This window comes from Oratosquilla oratoria, chromosome 31 (assembly GCF_046742065.1).
Source record: "Oratosquilla oratoria isolate Oo_2021 chromosome 31, ASM4674206v1, whole genome shotgun sequence".
NCBI classification, from domain to species: Eukaryota; Metazoa; Arthropoda; class Malacostraca; order Stomatopoda; family Squillidae; genus Oratosquilla; species Oratosquilla oratoria.
In genome coordinates this window covers 21,923,951-21,943,950 of record NC_134807.1, presented here as the reverse complement: position 1 = coordinate 21,943,950, position 20,000 = coordinate 21,923,951, and the positions used below count along the sequence as shown (strand labels likewise).

The 20,000-nt window shown below is 39.0% G+C and overlaps 1 protein-coding gene across 2 annotated transcripts in view; it reads right to left on the bottom strand.

The window, feature by feature from the left end:
* para (sodium voltage-gated channel paralytic) overlaps window positions 1-20,000 on the bottom strand; it is a 639,183-nt gene that overhangs the window by 306,216 nt on the left and 312,967 nt on the right. Inside the window, exon 1 of one of the 2 annotated variants that reach the window (XM_076213402.1) lies at window positions 1,712-1,806. The exons of the other annotated variant lie outside the window; for it this stretch is intronic. The gene's annotated coding sequence lies outside the window, so the exon portion shown is untranslated. Of the gene's footprint in view, window positions 1-1,711; window positions 1,807-20,000 lie in introns of those variants that run through there. 2 annotated transcript variants of the gene reach the window in all.

Sequence of the window (20,000 nt, the reverse complement as noted above, 5' to 3'; positions counted from 1 at the left end):
CCCTCCTTCCTTCTTCTCCCCCCCTTTCTTCCACCCTCTCCCCTTCGTCCGTTGTTGCCCTCCATCGTTCCTTGCTTAGCGTGTTCTGATAGGAATCAAACGAAAACCATCCTGTTTTACTTACACATAGGCAGTCCAAGACTTTGTACAAGGTTATCCATGCCTTACACTATATTTGATACTACCGGTAGATATACCTATCAACTCTAATAATGTTGACTATTGCATATTCTGATACCCAAACATCTCACTCACATTCATTCTTTATGTGTTCTAAGGACGCCCTCAGCCGCCGAAGGCCGAGAAATGAGACTAAAAACGTTTACAACGTTTTTAAGTGAGGTGCTCTCCTCATAGGGAGGGGAGAAACTGACCCATAAGGATTGTTACGTCACGCGTTCAGCCCCAGAGAAGTGGACAATCACTCAAGGATACACTTCGTCATTTGTCACGTGTTGATATGAAGTGAGCACGCCATTGGAGGAGCTCGCGTCACGTGGACCACGTCACGTGGACCACGTCACGTGGACTGCATAGGTTTTATCCGCAGTCAAGTGTTTACGTCAATAATCACGTGTGACAATATCTACCTACCAGGAAAAAATATTAGCGATGATTCACGTGCTGGGCTCGTGATAGTCAGCTTTTCTTTACTGAATGAAGGCTCCACCCACATGCTGTGATCTTCAAGGACCACAAACCCTGTCCTTTGCTCAAGGGGAGCAATAATGACTTCGAATGATAGCGGAAGATTTTCATGTCCTAGGAGGGGCGCGAACTTGGGATCACGGCATGGAAGAACTCGGCGCTAACCACTGCATCATTATCGAACGAATGGTATGCGAATGATATATATATATATATATATATATATATATATATATATATATATACGTATATATATATATATATATATAAATATATATATATACATATATATATATATATATATATATATATATATATATGAGCTTCATTTTGTCAGTAGGATGAGCACCACATTAAAGACGAAATTATTATTCATAGTTCTTCAAATGAAAATTTCTTAAAGAAAAAAGAAACTAAATTCAGGGTGTTCTTCCTGTTGAAATAAGTTACCTTACAGAAGGGGTTATGATTTATAAATAAAAAAAATTATTAAAAGGTATGTACACCTTAAAGATGGCGGCACATTATGCATTTCTCGCTATCATGCTACTTGCTTTTGCTATTTCGAATGAGTAGGAACAACTTCGGTTACGACCTTTTGTTTTTCAAATTTCCAAATATCAAATTACTCTTGTGTCGTATAGTGAGAAGCTGAGTGACGAACTAAGAGATGTTAAACCTAATACGGATGTTAGACACATTGTTGAGATGTTCTTAGGGAGATCTAGACTATTGTAACCGAAGTAGTTTTTACTCAAACGAACTAGCAATAGCAAGTAGCATGCTAGCCTAATGTGCTGCCACCATAATTGTGTGTTTACCATCTTCACTACTGACAGGTCCTTGTACAGCAAAAAAAAAAAAAAAAAAAAAAAAAAATAGCGGCAGACAAAAAATCTAAAGAAAAAGATGCTACTCAGAACGGGAGGAATTTGTTAAGGTAAATTTAACTAACTCTTAATTGCGTCCCTTCCGAAAGGGGTTAAAGGGATTACACGTAACTAAATGTGGGTTAAAGGTCAACAGAGATAACTGCTTAAAACGTTGAAGAGAGAGGACTCACGGTGTCTATGATGTCGGTTGTCCTCACGTTCTCACGAGATGGTGAGTATTTGTGAGAATTCGCCTTATGAGTATCTTCTTCACCAAAAAACAAACCTGTGGGGAGAGGAAGAAAAGAATTGTTAGATTACCTTGGTATATAATTTTAGGAACATTCAATAAATGATTAAGTAAATAGGTAGAGAAATACGTAAATTAAAGTTAATAAATATATATACGAATAAACAGATGAAGAATGATAAGAAATTGATAAACAGATCAACAAAGTAATTTGATACATAAATAGATTGATGAAAAATCTCAAGCACACTCTTTCATATGCAAACATAGCAAACTTACGCAAACACACACACATACACACACAGTCACACACACACACACACACACACACACACACACACTCACTCACAAACACACTCACAAACACACACACACACACACACCTCAATCAGTTTATTATCAGGAATGTCGGTATAGCAGGCGCTTCCGTGCAAAGATCATGAACTCTTCAGGTCATATCTTCCAGGGATACTGGACAAATGGTCTTTATCTTCTATAGCCAGTTGAGACCCGTGAGGGGATGACGTTTCCTCTTCGCATAGAGAAATTATTTCTTTGAAATGTGAAGAGAAGGCGAATCAGCTCCCCTTCCATAGTTAATCTCATGGATTTGGAGAAAGTATGAAACTGGGGCGTTGCCGAGGGGGATCTGGAAGGCGGCCTAAGAGTTGAAAGACAGCGATGACGGAGTTATTTCACGGGGTTTTCTGTGACTGTCTTGGACGGGATCCAGATTCGTCATTTTTCGAAAAGTTACAGAGGCGAAGAGGTTGTGATACGAGACCCTTTGGTCTATCACGTGGCTGGATGCAGAAAATGTGTAAACAGATGACCAACAAGCAAACAAATAAACATACAAACAAGCAAATATACAAACACAATTACAAACTGGGAAAACATTTACCCACGTGCACATGTATTTTTTCTATTTCTTTTACATTTTTTCTATTTTTGGTGCCTCATCGTTTGTGTTATTGTGTTTGTGTTTAGCTTATCATTGGATAATCTATCTTTCTTACGTGTTTGCTTACACAAGTTTGTGCTTTTTCTTTATTTTCATAAATAAAAATGTTAACACATAGTCTTTATTTTTATTGTACTGTTTACACATTTGCTGTTAAGAAAACAACGATTTTCTTTGTACTGTTTGTATCATGTTGTATACCCATTTCTCTCCCCAGACCTGAACGATATTTGTGAAACAGTTCTACACGATTTTTCATAATGTTTGAACAACTCTGTATGTTCGTATTGACATTCTGTCCTCCCAGACGAGAACGATATTTACGAAACAGTCTCCATGCGTCCAGGCACGTATATACTCCTGCCGTAGTGTAATTGTTCATGCAAGGGATGGCGTGCGTCATGCCCTTGGCAGAAGAAGGATACTCCATCTAAATGGCTTTGCGCCTTAAGAGGCATGACACGAGGGAATGGGCCAGGAATTGACACGAAAGGCTTTAGGAGAACTGGAGGGAATGACCGAAAAATCGAAGTCGCATCAAGACAGTAGGACAGGACTGGTAATAATGGTTTTAAATTGGACAAATGTAAAGAAACGGACAAAAACTGCTTTACCCAAAGAATGGTTAATAAATGGTTTACCAAAAGAATGGTTAACGACCATGTAACCATGGATTTAGATTGGACAAATTTAAGGAAGGAAATAGACAAGAAATGAAATAGATTTTAAGTAACCATTTAGTAAGCGCTGGTTGTTTTAAGGGAAGATGAGATAACTTTATGGATACAGATGACAGGTGTTAAGGGACATGGAACTGCCTAGTGTAGGCCTTGTGGTGGTCTCTTGTAGTCTCCTCAATTCTTATGGTCTTAGAAGACAGGTGTTAAGGGACATGGAACTGCCTAACGTAGGTTTTATGGTGATCTCTTGCAGTTTCCTCAGTTCTTATGTTCTTAGAAGACAGGTGTTAAGGGACATGGAACTGCCTAATGTAGGCTTTATGGTGATCTCTTGCAGTTTCTTGCAGTTTCCTCAATTCTTATGTTCTTAGAAGACAGGTGTTAAGGGACATGGAACTGCCTAGTGTAGGCTTTATGGTAATCTCTTGCAGTTTCCTCAATTCTTATGTTCTTAGAAGACAGGTGTTAAGGGACATGGAACTGCTTAGTGTAGGCTTTATGGTGATTTCTTGCAGTCTACTCTATTATTTTGTTCTTATATCTTTATGTCTGGGCCTTTGTAGAACGGCGCTGGCTCGGTCAGGTCTTCGATGGGTTATGGCGGCCAGTCTTCGCTGTAATGTAGTCCACTTTTCCAAAGGTGTAAATGGGGGCGACGAGGCAGTGAAGGTGAAGATATTGACAATGGTTAGTCAAGTGGAAAGGTAGAAGGCTGAGGTTGGACTAATGAGCTCCAACAGTGGGGACTGCCACCTTAGGATAGGCGTGGTTATTATGATAAAAAGAATCCTTATGGTCCAAAACAATTTCTGATGCAGAATAAACACAGGTAAAAAAAAAAAAAAAAAAAAAAAAAAAAAAATATATATATATATATATATATATATATAATATATATATATATACTGTATATATATATATATATATATATATATAAAATAAAAAGTATACAAAATTTAGATTAAATGAAAGACAATAAAACGAGATATAATCAATAATAAAGTAAAATAAAATGAAAACATAATGAAAATGAAATATACCCAATCAAATAAAAGTAACTTATAAATCAAACTAGACAAATATGTTGGAATCAAACAAAAGATTAAGATAAGATAACACAAGGTAAATGAAATATGAAAATAATTAAGAAACGACTCCTATATAAACGATCAAGAGATTTAGACGTGAACTAAAGCCTACAGTAGGAAGGGAAGCAGGAGCATAATGGTTCGACTCATATCTAAGAAAGCTAGTCTCTAGATTCAACTAATATTTCTTTTTTAACTTCGCAGACCTTCCTCCGTATCAGGAGGCTACAACGGTGCCCCTCACAGGAGACTTTTATAGCGTGGAATTCTAATGAATCATGCCTTTGGTTCAACTCGTCGGTGGCAGGGCTCGAACCCCCATCACCTCGACCTCCGTCGCAGGTAGCGACGCTCTAACTCGCTCGGCCATGGAGCCTCCATTAGTTGTCACGAAGTTACGTAGTACATAATGGCTAAGCCAACTCCTGGTTGTTCAGACAAGAGTTACCCAACGATCGTATAAATAGACGAAACACGCAATCGTTTTCAGCCTGAGGGAGATTTACTGTATTCTACTTTATATGTACGTTGACTGTTTTCGAAATATATTCACTGTATTCTAACTGCCTCCAGGCGATTTTGTTCAGGTAAGCGGGGAAAGGAAGGAAGACTATGGAAGTAGGATCGGGTTCAAGTATGTTTACGTTTAGACTCAAGAACCTTCAGGCTCTTCAGAACCTTCAGGCTCTTCATAGTTATGCTGAAATCTGAAATCTTTGGTTATTTGGTCTTCATAAGCCTGAAATGTGTATGACGAACGAACACACCTGTTTTCATGTACACACGCACGCACACACACAGATGCATACACACACACACACACACACACACACACACACGCACACACACACACACACACACGCGCGCACGGGAATTCACTCTTTCTCTCTCTCTCTCACGCACACAGACACACACACACACACACACGCGCGCACGGGAATTCACTCTTTCTCTCTCTCTCTCTCACACACACACACACACACACACACACACACACACACACACACACACAGAGACACACACACACAGACACATACACACGCGCGCACACACAACACACATAATTTCTCTTTCTCTTTCACACACACACAGACTCTCTCTCTCTCTCTCTCCTCTCTCTCTCTCTCTCTCTCTATCTATCTATCTATCTCTCTCTCTCCCACGTGTACACACACACGCACGTACACACATACACGCACACATACACACACATGCACACGCACACACACACATACGTAAACACACTAATTGGTACCTCAGGCCCCAACCCTCCTCCTTCCTGATAGCAGAGTGTGCCATAATTCTTGGGTTGACCTTTGTGGCACACGTGTTCGTGCCAAGTCGCGTCCGTGCCATGGCGTGTCCGTGCCAAGCCGGCACAATCAGCCAGGCTCGGAATGACTACCTCTCAACCTGATGGTGGTCCTTATATATTCTATTCTGGTTAGCATCGGGCGATTTTACTTCGTAAGGCTTGTTTCACACGTATCGACTTTTCACCGTGCGCCGTGCACGACACGACGTCGTGCTCCTAAATAACCATGTGTATCTATGGTCGTTTTCAAACGACACGGTCACGACCACGTGGACGGCGCACTTAACTAAACTTGAATATTAAGGTGAGAAACCTACACTATGAGGCGATGAGTAGCTGCGGCCAAAGCCGCCACCTTTGCGAGTGCGGGATTCGAACCCACAACTATGCAAATACGAGACTAGCACGCTTCCGATGATATCACCAACGCATAAGTATTCGACGAATCTGATAAGAATTTTTTTAACATGTTCTTGGTCCAACTCGCTGGTGGCAGAGTTCAAACTGCTGTCACCTTGACCTCCGCCGCAAGCAGCGACGCTCTAACCCGATCAGCACAAAGAATTAAGACAATACATTGTCTTCAGCATTTCTCGCTAGCATGCTACTTGCTTTTGTTACTTCGCGTTAGTAGAAATGACTTCTATTGCGATGTTTTGTTTTTTAAATTTCCAAATGACGAAGATAAGTTAAACCTAGAATATGAATGTTAGACTGTTACCCTCTTCATTAACAGTGGACAAAATCCACCAATATCCACGTAGCGCCGGACACGTGACCTGAGCCCCCGTCCCTACCTGCTTACCTCACTACTTTCGTATAAACACATGCCTTTCTCCTCTCTGTAATCACATCTGCTGAAGAGGATCACAGTTAGCGATCGAAATATACAGATCTTTTTACTTTCGCCTATTCTTCTCCGAAAGTGGGTCATTAGTATTGCATTGATGAGATGTTCTAATGGAGGTCTAGATTTTTATAACCAAAGTCGTTTCTACTCAAACCTAGTAGCATAACCCACTGCTTTCTTCTCCTTGCATGCTGCCGAAGGCATTTGCTTGCGTTATCACTCCAATGCAGCAGAATGACTTGCATGCTTGAGGAAGTAAAGGTGGCGGCACACTAGGCATTTCTCAATAGCATGCTACTTGCTTTTGCTACTTGGATTGAATAGAAACGACTTCAGTCACAATATTCTAGAATTCCGTGTAAGAACATCTCAAGAATTTTGTGTCTAACATTCGTATTCTAGGTTTAACTTCTCTTAGTTCGTCATTCAGCTTCTTACTAGATGACGCAAGAGTGATTTGACGCTTAGAAATTTGAAAAACAAAAGATCGTAACAGAAATAGTTTCTACTCAAACGAAGTAGCAAAAGCAAGTAGCATGCTAGTGAGAAATGCATAGTGTGGTGCCACATTAAGGTGCTGGACGCTTTGTTATTGCAGTCTGGGTATAAGACCACAAAGTACATAGAGAACTATCACACGAAGAAAAAAAAATCTGTTTGTTTTTGCCATACAGGCTATTACAAGTTGACGTGTTTCTAAATATCTATGAATATAAATATAAATATAAATATAAATATAAATATAAATATATATATATAAATATAAATATATATATAAATATAAATATGAATAGATATATATATATAGATATAAATATAAATATAAATATAATTATAAATATCAATATATATATATATATACATATATATATATATATATATGTATATATATATGAATATATTACATATATATATATATATATATATATATATGTATACATATATATGTATATATATGTATATGTATGTATATATATATGTATATGTATATATATATATATATTTGTATATGTATATGTATATTTATGTATATATGTATATATATAACATGTATATATATATATATATATATACATATATATATATACATATATATATATATATATATATGTATATATATATGTATACATATGTATATATATATATATATACACATATATATATACATACATGTAAATGTAAATATGAATATAAATTTAAATATAAGCGTAAATGTAATTGTAAATGTAAACATCATTATATGAGTAAATATAAATATAGATATAAATATAAATATAAATATAAATATGAATATGAGTATAGATATAATGTATATATGCGTAAATAGAAATGTATATATAAATATAAGTATAGATATAAATATGGATATAGATGTATAAATACAAATACAAATGTAAATACAAATGTATTTATGAATAGAAACAGAAATGAAATTGAAAATAAAAACAGATTAGAAATAGTTTTTACAAAATTATTGGGAAAAAGTATTTTACCAAAAGTATAAGTACATGGAGAACTATTACTAATTCATTTTTTTCTGAATGATGTCTAGAATGAGCCCTTAAAAAATCTAGAATAGTGTTGAGAAAATATTCTAGAGAAGTTAGACAGATGGTATCTTTAGCACAGTGAATCAACCTTGCGTCGATTTGTTTGCATTGCTACGTGTCTGAGCTCATGGCATGAGCTCTGAAGAAGACAAAGAACTTTAAATAACTTCACGTATCAAAAATATTTCATAATTTAGTCACACAAACAGGTACACGGTAGAATAAATCTTTATTACATTTTTTTGTCAGCCGTGACTATTCACATTTTTTTCTTTCTTAATTATAGTTGACTGCAAATAAATTTACTCCGCTTTAGTTCCTACTCTAACGGAACTTAAACTCCTGTCACAATGGAATAGTGCGTCCATTCTTTGTAATAATTATCAAATGCTTTGGTGCATTCCTACGCCGCTCAACGGGATCTCCGATAATTGAGATTCATTTCATGATGGCTTCTCATCAGGTGAAGAGGAAAAAATTCTAACATAAGAACGTAAAAATAGGGGAAGAGTGCAAGAGACCATAAGGCCTACACTAGACAGTTCCATGCCCCTTACAACCAGTCTCTCTATCCATAAAGTTAGCTAATCTTCTCTTAACACCTTTCCTACGATGACGCCGACGTAGGCGTTTGCATCTTGATTATATTTCTTTCGTGGTTGTATCTAAGTGAACTGGCTTGATCATATTATCTGTGGTTATTAGTAAAGAGAACGAGTAATTCAACTGTAACATTATATCGTGATGCATCATCGAATCATCGTACATCAGGCAACTGATGCTACACGCGGGAATATGAGTCGTACTGATGAGGTTAAAACAACCAATTCTTTCAGCGTTCGCTACATGGTTACTGAGAATACTAACGCAGGGCATTCTTCAAGAAATGCTCCCCACATCCCCAGAGGCCCTTACAGGGAGACCCTTAGACGAAATCTTTCCTCTTTTTACAGGAAATTGGAACAGTAACCCCTCTCAGATCTAAGCTCATTGGACCACAAGATGTTTATATATTTGTGACGTCAATGGGTGAGGGAATATTGGCAAAGGGTGTACGAGAGACGACCAGATAGATTCAGTCGAGCTCAGGCTTTCAGGTACAGTAATCCCCTCTCATATCCGGACTAATTGGACCTCAGGGTGTTCGGAAAATAGAAGTTCGGTTTTGGTAGGGATTTTATGCAATGATCTTAGCTTCTTGTCCTACTTACCTCTTTCTATCAAATTAGAGATAAAAATAAACAATTAGATTTTCATTCGGTCAAATGTCCGTTCGGTCAAAGGTCAAATGTCCGTTCGGTCAAATGTCCGTTGGTCATATGTCCACTCAACCAAATATCCGTCGGTCAATTGTCCGCTCGATCAAATGTCCGTTGATCATATGTCCACTCAACCAAATATCCGCTGGTCAATTGTCCGCTCGGTAAAATGTCCGTTGATCATATGTCCGCTCAACCAAATATCCGCTGGTCAATTGTCCGCTCGGTAAAATGTCCGTTGATCATATGTCCGCTCAACCAAATATCCGCCGGTCAATTGTCCGCTCGGTCAAATGTTCGCTCAACCAAATATCTGTCGGTCAAATGTCCGTTTGGTGAAATGTCCGTTGATCATATGTCCGCTCAATCAGATATCCGCTCGGTCACATGTCCGTCGGTCACATGTCCGTCGGTCACAATTCCGGGAACCGTAGGAGATTTAAGACTAGGCATTAATTCATTATTGAACCTGGAAGTTTCAGACTCGTTATGAGCCTCTGGTCTAACGAATATCACTACAGAATCTATGCCTTGAGAAAGAAATGAATGAAATTTATGTCTCTATTGTGTTCAACTCGTTGTTCAACTCACTTGGAAGCTCACTGACCGGGAGAATTAGGGCGTCGTACTTACGGGGAAGGTCAAGGAAATGCCCGTTCGAGCCCTGCCACCGGCGAAGCCTAACCAAGGACATGGTTAATTAAATTCCACGCCACAAAATACTCTGTAAGGGGCACCGTCCTAGCCCCTTGATAGGGGGGGGGGGATTTGAAACGTTAAACCACATCATCATTATTGTGTTCAACCAAACCGTGAGATTAGATATCATATTAACGATCTGCAAAAAGATGATGTATTTAATTGATTTTATTTAGAATATCGAATGACAATTTTATGCATATGAGGGGCGAGTTTCTAACTGAAGCAATCCTGATCTATCAAAATCCTTTTCAGGCCGGAGTCCGTTTCCTTATATGTATAAAGTTCCCGGTCTTTAGCTGATATAAAATACGAAGTAACGATGTATTTCTTCACAAGTAGCCATTATCCGAACCTCACCTCGCCAACATCCGAATACTCACCAAATCCGAAAAACCTTGTGGTCTAATTAGGTCAGATATGGAAAGGAGTATTAGGCTTTGAATTTGTTATATATATATATATATATATATATATATATATATATGTATATATATATATATATACATATATATATATACATATATACACACACACACACACACACACACACACACACACATATATATATATATATATATATATATATATACATATATATATATAATATATATATATAAAACATTCCCTTTAACCCTGTGACCAAGTAGTATATATTTGTAAGTTTGACTTATCTTAGAAACAAGTAAGGACAATCATACAAGTCGAGGAAGGCTTTCAGAGGACTAAGGGACAGGGGAAGGACGGGATAAGCTTCACAGTGACAGAAGTTTCTATTCGCCTGGGGAACTTCAAGGTGGGAAGTTCCTCCGCAAGGTCTTCGTTCTTCGCATGTGCTGTGTTCCTCCTCGCCACCAAAGCAGTACTTTATCTCATATCGATTCCAGCTCACAATCCCTCTGGCTCTGGAACGAGCACGGACTTCCCCACCCCCTTCCCCCATCGGGGAGCACGAACTCCCTCCCACCCTAACCCCACCACACCCCGGGGGGAGGGGGGGGGACGTAACCTCACCCCCCCCCCCAGGAGCCACTGTGGCGGGTTTGTCATCGATCTTGTTCGTGGCCACGAGAGCCATAGTTCGATCCCCGGCGACTGCCATTTGTTCTGAGTATTCGATCGTGCAGGACAGAGTCGATGAGGTCGAACGACGCTAAGGGTTTCCTGGTGTAATCGTTCTGACATTTTGTGTGTCCTTGTGAGGCAATAATTTGTCATATCATCTCTTCTGTACAAAATCTCTTACTCCACTCCCAGCAGCTACTAATGCTACTTGTTCTGGCTGTCCAAACAGATAAGGCACAGGTGATGTATTTGGAAGCAGATATGTATCTTCTAATGTCATCATCTCATCTTTATTCCCCTAAATAATATTTATTTTCCTGACTGATATTCTGTAGAAGCATATACTACACTTTCCATGCACCTTAATAGACACATCTGATCTATGATATACCAGAACTAAACAAATATTCCTTTCATTTTGTTGTATTAATACAGCTTTGTGTTAAGAAATAATTTTAGTACCTAGAGAATTCTTGTACATAAAAATGTAACGAATACTCAACAAGTTATGATATATAATGTCTTGCTACATTACTTCTGAACCCAACACTGGGGCGGGTGTCACAGATGGCCCTCCATCCACAAGAATCTATGATAAAGATGAGAACAAATGGGTGGTGGAGGGATGTGGTATGGGTGAAGGGTGGGTGTATGCCTTGGCTGGCTACCCCTCTTATATGGGGGAAAACCTTTTGATATATATATATATATATGTGTGTATATTATATATATATATATATATATTGAACATTTTTAGAAGCTCCGCCGTGGGATACGAACCCTGACCCGTGCGTCGAAAATCACGGGGCCAAGACGTTAGCAACTATGCTACGGTGATGGTACAAAAGGACCGTAGCATAGTTGCTAACGTCTTGGCCCCGTGATTTTCGACGCACGGATCAGGGTTCGTATCCCACGGCGGAGCTTCTAAAAATGTTCAATCTGTCTTAAGAAACATACACATATATATATATATATGTATATATATATATATATATTCATATACATACACATATGTATATGTGAGGAGGAGAACAGGGGTGGAAAGGGAGCTGGGAGATAGGGTGGATGAAAGAGTATTAGGATGGTTTGGACACATGGAAAGAATGAGTGAAGAAAGACTAGTAAAGGAGGTATGGAAGGCAGATGTGGAGGGAGTGAACATGAGGGGACGTCCTAGGATGAGATGGATGGATGGGGTGAAGGGGGCTTTGGGGAAAAGGGGAATGTCTGTTGAGGAAGGACGGGAGAGGACAGAAGACAGGGGTGAATGGAGAATGGTTGTATATGGAAAATGTTGTGATGCATGAGGTGGAATGGACGGGGGAATGGGGAGTGAGGTGGTGTGTGTGAGCAAAAATTTTGACGCAGCCCGAAGGAATTTCTCCCCGTCCTCTCCTTTATATGGGGGGACGGAGAGGGGGGTTCGCCGATTTAATGAAGCGGCCTTGCTGTGGATGTGCTGTGTCCTGCGACACTGCTTCTGACCCAGGGCAGTGGACAGGGTGCAGGGATGACCCGTCATCTAGGAGGTGCTAAGATGGGAGGGAGGGTGGAGGGGTGTGGAGTGTTTTCGGGGATGGAATGGGTGGGAATGATTTTATGCCTTGTCCTTTTTGGCTACCTCCCTGGTAAGGGGGAAAAAGCCTTGGTATATATATGTATGTATGTATATATATAGACAAATAGATGATAATGTTACCGTATTCTTTGAAGTACTTGTGATTCTTCAACGCAAAGATAAAGACAAATTGTGCTTCAGAGTCAAACCATTTCATTCGTCTAAAGGATGAGAACACTTCAGACTGAAGGGAATCTCCCACTAATTCTGGAGTACACCTCTTCGTTGAATAAAGCTTTGTGGTCTTAACCAACATAAAATCTTTGACAACTGTTGCCATGGCAGAAGTGTTAAATATACTTGCCCAGACAAATGTTCAGTTGTTCTTTTATCGACACTTCTCCTACCATGACATCCGAAGATTCTTTCCAGGCTAAAGACAGACAATTCCATTAATTTCACAGGACCTCCTGGATCTGATTTGGTTATAAACACATGGTGGATGACGAAACAACTTCACCAACCGTGTAGTGAACGAATGAAAATAATATCTAACAGACGATCACGCATAATAAAATTTCTAGATAGATAACCATGAAAGTAGTATGCTGTCATGTCATCTTGTCATTATCAGTTGCCGGAAGTACAACGTTACTACTTTGTTCCGATCGACGTCTATCTGTCTATATGTCTCTAACGTTGTCATGCACGTTTTGGCCTTTAATTTGTTTTGATGATAACCATAATATGTTACGTTATAAGAATTATTCCAAGAATTAACCTTATCATTACAAAGGATTACAAAGGCGGAGCATACCGACAGGAGACCTTTTGGTCCATATCTAGGTCGGATGCGAAAAAAATCATAATAATAATAAAATAACAAATAAAAACTAATATAATGTAAATAACAAATAAAATACATAAATAAATGCATAGGTATAGTTAAATAATAAACAAACAGGTAAATAGTAAATAATGATAAATTGACATATAACTAATAATAAATGAAAATCAGACAGACAAATGATAACAAAACAAAAACAAATAATACAAAATAAATTATAATCATTACAGCATGTAGGTCATTTAAGGCTCCAATACGTGAAAAGTCATAAACGTTACATCAATTGAACGTTTGTGATCGTTTCTCAACGGGTTGATAATGTATATTTTGTCTTAATTTTTCCTAACATTTTAACGTGCTATGTAGCCGATACTGAAGGTCTTCGACACATTCGAAAACTGCTCTCCTTCAATAGAGATTTGTTTCGTTTATTTATCCATTTATTTTCGTTTCACTTCTGTTTTTGTTTTGGACCAATCAGCCTGTACGATATTTCATAACAATTCGTTCTGTTTCCAAATGTTTAGTTTCTTGGCTCTGTGACTTACATTAAAGAATTAATCATGTCTACCTTTTAGTGTTCCACTTTGGTCAAATTTGTGTCAGATAGACTATATCAACCTGGAACGATGGAGATGGAGATGGAGTCTGACTGGAAGCTTGCTGTGGATGATCCTCAGGGCTGGAGAATAAAGGTGAGAGCTACTATGCACTTTCATAATCTATTGCCCCGACTGGTTGAGGAATTGATGGATTGATTGATAACGCTAAAATGCTTTGATTTAATTGACGGAGTGATTCTTTGCACAATTGGGTATCGATTAATTCCTATATATTCTTCCGTTTCTGTGTCTCAGCGTAATAGGAACGTACAGTATATAGGAGAATGAAATATATAAATTACGTCACCGGACGAAGAGGTGTTCAAGGGTGTTCAAGATAACAGAAAAGGTAACCAGAAGGAGTGATGGTGTCCCTCTTCTATGCGTTGCTGTTGATGTCGTCGTCATAGTCGTTGTCGTCGTCGTCGTCGTCGTTGTCAACGGCGCCGTTGTATCTGTCACTACTTTCTTCTGCATCAGAATTATTCGCATTTCTTACAGTCCTCCTGGCACTAATTGTGCTTTTGCAAGAATCTTCATCGTTATTGCTGAAATAATCATCATTTAGTTCTAGCCTCCATCATTATCGTGGCGAAATTCTCTTCACAAAAAAAAAAATAATAATAAAAAGTATAAGCACCACCCTTCAACGTCGTTCTTCTTTTATTACTGGGATTTGAGGGTGCATTCTGACGACCTTAGGGCTTTCGAAATAAATATCAAAAGGACGAATTTAACGATCCCTCCACTCTTCATCAGGACTCTAAAGACATCGTCAGAAAGCTTCTGGTCAGCTGCCGGCCATCATTAACCGTCAACAAAGTTTACAAGCAACTTAAAGAGACTAACATCCATCACATCTCTCAAGAGCTACGGAGGTGAGGTCGGAGAAGTCTTGAGATGGCTTCTGAGCCGACTTGAGACACCATGGAAAGCTTCAGTATCCACAGGAAGCACCACGGAACGGTTACCAAAAGAATCCCCAAAGAATGGTTTCGAATCCAGATTAAACCACGTAAGTATGATTTATATGCAAAGGAAGACGCGTGAAGCAGTTCGAGACAGCAGACAGCGTCATGGGACGTTTTGTCGCCCACGAAGATCTCTACTGGACAATTTGAGTTCCACAGGGAACTTTGCAGGACGAGTTCAGGCCAACAGGAGATCCTATGGGACATTTGGGGACCCATTTACCTTTCTACTTTTGCGAAGACTCTAGAATACCCACAATCAAGACTGAAATATGATCAAAAGGAAGAAACTGGGGTTCTGTGTCGGTGGAGGATACAGTGCATTGTTCTTCAGTGGCTCCTCCCAGAAAACTAAACTTCGAAACTTTATTCCACGAAGCGTGTCCCACACTCAGCAAGCGTGGAGAAGAAAAAGAAGAAAAAGAAAAATGTGAAGAAAAAGAAGAAAATTTGAAGAAAAAGAATTGGATGAAGAAGAAGAATTTGAAGAAGAAGAAGAAGATGAAGAAGAGGAAGAAGAAGAAGAAGAAGAAGAAGAAGAAGAAGAAGATGAAGAAGAAGAGGAAGAAGAAGAAGAAGAAGAAAAAGAAGAAGAAGAAGAAGAAGAAGAAGATGAAGAAGAAGAAGACGAAACAATTTATTGTTTTAAGAGAAAATTAGATAATTTTATGGATAGGGATGACATGTGGTAAGGGACATGGAACTGCCTAGTGTAGGCCTTATGATCTCTTGCAGTCTCCTCCAGTCTTATGTTCTTTTCCTTTTCATTTGTCAAACCTTTCCCTCTGTATTTACCTTTTTTCCTCCCTTTCTATCTCTTCCTATCGTCATCCTTTCCTTTCTTAACCTTTCCCTCTCCCTTTCCGCTTCCTCGCCGACTCCTAGTCGGTCTTCCAGTGTGGTTCCTCGAAGTTCCTCACGATCGCCCACCAACCACTTCGCTATTCACCGCACGCCTCCTCACCCGAAGAACGAAACTGCTGACCGCTTCTGCTTGACCCCCAAAGACTTCTGCAAGTACACCAAACGGCAGAAACCACTTTCGGGGTCTTCGGACCTTCCTCCTGAAACTGACCCGGTTCCAGCAACACTTGAACGTTCAATGAGAAATCAAGGAACTGTGATGGGTCGTGACAGGGTGCCTTGAACACAAATGTTCATTTGTGAGCGTATGAAGACTTAAGACACAACGTTTTTGACACCACACTTCAGTGAGCCTGGACTCTTTAGAGACAATGTTATAGGAATATGCATATATTACAAAAGGATTACAAAGGCGGAGCATGCCGACAGAAGACCTTTTGGTCCGTATGTAGGTCGGATGCGAAAAGAAATAATAATAATAATAAATTAATAAATAAAAACTATAATAATGTAAATAACAAATAACATACATATATGCATATGCATATGTATATGTATATTATACATACACTCACACTTGTATACGTATATATATATATATATATATATATATATATATATATATATATGTAGCTCGTTAGTGGTGAATATATTCTCAAAGCTTAATGAAATTATCTTATGACTGCCAAAATAAACAGATTGATAAATAAATGAATAAACAAATAGAAAAAATCTCTTATAGTGGACGAACTAAATAATCAGTCCTGTGTCCTTAATCGATATTCCTTATCCAGAATCAAATGGATAAGTTTACTTTCCTGACGTTAAAATAGAGAAAGAAATTAACTTTGGTTACAGAAAGTTTACGTTAAGTTAACTTAATTGGTAAATGTCGGAAAGAATTATTATTATTTTTTTTTTTAACATGAATATTTCTGGAATAAAAGCGTCTGTATCTACAACCAAACTTGTGTCCGTTGTGGTCTTAGACGACGTACAAACAACAACACAAACACCAATAACGACACCAATAACAACAATGGCAATAATAACAACAACGGTAATAAAAACATTAACATCAATATAAACAACAACAACGATAACATCGACAATAACAGCAATAACAACAACGACAATAAAAGCACCAACATCAATATCAACAACGATAACATCGACAACAACAGCACTAACAACAACGACCACATGAACAACAACAATAACATCGACAGCAACAACAATAACAACAACGACCACATCAACAAGAAAAATAACAACGATAACATCGACAATAACACCAATAACAACAACGACCACAACAACAAAAATAACAACGATAACATCGACAACAACATCACTAACAACAACGACCACAACAATAAAAATAACAACGATAACATCGACAGCAACAACAATAACAACAACGATCACATCAACAACAATAACATCGACAATAACAACAATAACAACAACGACCACATCAACAACAACAATTACAATAAAGTTTCTACTTCCGCATTTAGCTCTCTCAAGTTGATTCAAGCATAATGACTTCCTTGTCCAACTTTGTCCTTATTTCTCCCTCATTATGTCCTTTTTCTTATCTAATCCTTCATCTTCCTCTGGAATCCTTAGCTCCTTATCCTTCCTCTCCTTATCTTCCCTCTTCTACAAAGATTTGATTATTTTTACCTCAAGGATTCTTCACTCTCTCTTACCCTATTTTTCCTTTCTTTCTTTTTTCGCCATTTTGTCCTGTTTGTAATAAAGTCCTCAACCACTTTAAATCAAATCTTAATCTTGATCTTCCTTTGATTTGCTTTGGTCCTGTTTTCTCAACAAAACTACCCATCCTTTGGGAGGCAGTTCTTTTTTCACTATTAAACGTCTTATATTCTCCGAGACGTAGAGTTTTTATCCTCTCATAAAGAACCTATGCAAAAGAATATATTCTTTCACTCATCCTTCCTTTTCCATCTCCTTCATCTCTTCCTCGTACTCATCCTTGTCCTCTTCCTCCTCCTCCTCCTCCTCCTTCTTCTTCTCCTTGTTCTATTCCCGTTTCTCCTCGTCCTTCTTATCTTTCACATCTTTCTTGTCCTCCTCCTCCTTCTTCTTCCCCTTGTTCTAGTCCTACTTCTCCTTGTCTTCCCTGTCCTCTTTGTCCTCCTCGCACCTCCTTCACCTCCTCCTCCTCCTCCTCCTCCTCCTCCTCCTCCTCCTCCACCACCTCCTCCTCCTCCTCCTCTTCCTCCTACTACTACTACTTCTTCTCCTTGTTCTAGTCCTACTTCTCCTTGTCTTCCCCGTCCTCCTTGTCCTCCTCGCACCTCCTTCTCCTCCTTCTCCTCCTCCTCGCACCTCCTTCACCTCTTCCTCCTCCTCCACCTCCTCCTCCTCCTCCTCCTCCTCCTCCTCCTCCTCCTCCTCCTCCTCCTCCTCCCCCTCCTCCTCCTCCCAATCATCACTGAGTGATGCCCATTCTTCCACGTCTGGGCCGATGAGGTCCTTCTTTGATGTTTTTTTTTCTTTCACAGCTCTTTGAAGAAGAACTTGAGTCATATTAGCAGTACCTTTAGAGGGGAGGATATATGCAAAACTCTCCCTTCCTGTTCTAAATGTGTATCTCTTTGTCCCAATACTGTAGAAAGAAAAGGACAAAAAAAAGGACAATTTCCCTCTGGTAGAAAGACAACATATCCTCTATTCCTTGAAACCGGTTCTCTTCTTTCTCTCTCCTCCTTCCTCTCTTTCCTTCCATCTCTTCTTCCAAACACCTCTTCTCTTCCTCATACTCCTCTTCCTCTTCCTCTCTTCGGTTCCTCATCCACAATCCTACTCATCTTCTCTTCCTTTTCTTCTCTGGACTTTTGAGAGACGAAGACTGATAATCCATTCTCTTTAGTTTATATCACTCCCAATAGATCCTCACCTAAAGTGCAAAGAATGAAAGTTAAATATGGGAACCAGAATGCCCAAGTGATTGTAAATTGTTGTTATTGATAATTACCAGAGATAAAGTAAATTACTAAAAAAAACTCTTGTGTTTCTCACTGCGGTTATATTATCCAATTCATTACTATTTTAGGAGTACATACTACTGTTATTTCATCCAATGCATAACTGGATATAAGAACACTTAACAATTGAAAAGTGGTTTCATGACGTGGGCAAGGGATGAAGTGGAGTGAAACTTCAGCAAAGAAAGTGGTAAGCATTCGGAAGGTTTCAGGCTCATTGTGGAGCTCTCAACCTTCAAGAGAAAGAAATGCCTGAAATACTAAAGGTTCTTCTGAAGTCGAAAATTGGCTACATACAAAATAGCACGCACACAACACAAACACACACACACACACACACACACACACACACACACATATATATATATAAATATGTATGTATGAATATATATATACATATATATACATATATATATGTATGTATGTATCTGTCTATATACCAAGAGGTTTTCCCCTTATAAGGGAGGTAGCCAAGTCAAAGGCAAGTACCCACTCCCATCCATTCCACTCCCCTTCCCCCCTTTCATCTTAGCTCCTCATGGATGACGGTTCATCCCTGTATACCACACACCGCCTTGTGTCAGAGGCAATGCAGTAAGACACAGTGCATTCACAGCAATGCCGCCTCACTCACCCCACCCCCCACGTGGGGGACGACGGGGAGAAATCCTTTCGGGCCGCGTCAAAATATCATTCATACAAAAACGTCCCCTAACCACCACCCCCAACCCTTCCTCTCCTTGCACAACACAGCCACTCTCCACTCAACCCTATCTCTTGACTCTCCCTTCCTTGCTCAACAGACATTCCTCTCTTGCTCAACGCACCCATTACCCCATCCATCCATCTTATACTTGCTCGGCCCCTCAAATTCACTCCTTCCACCTCTGGCTTCCAT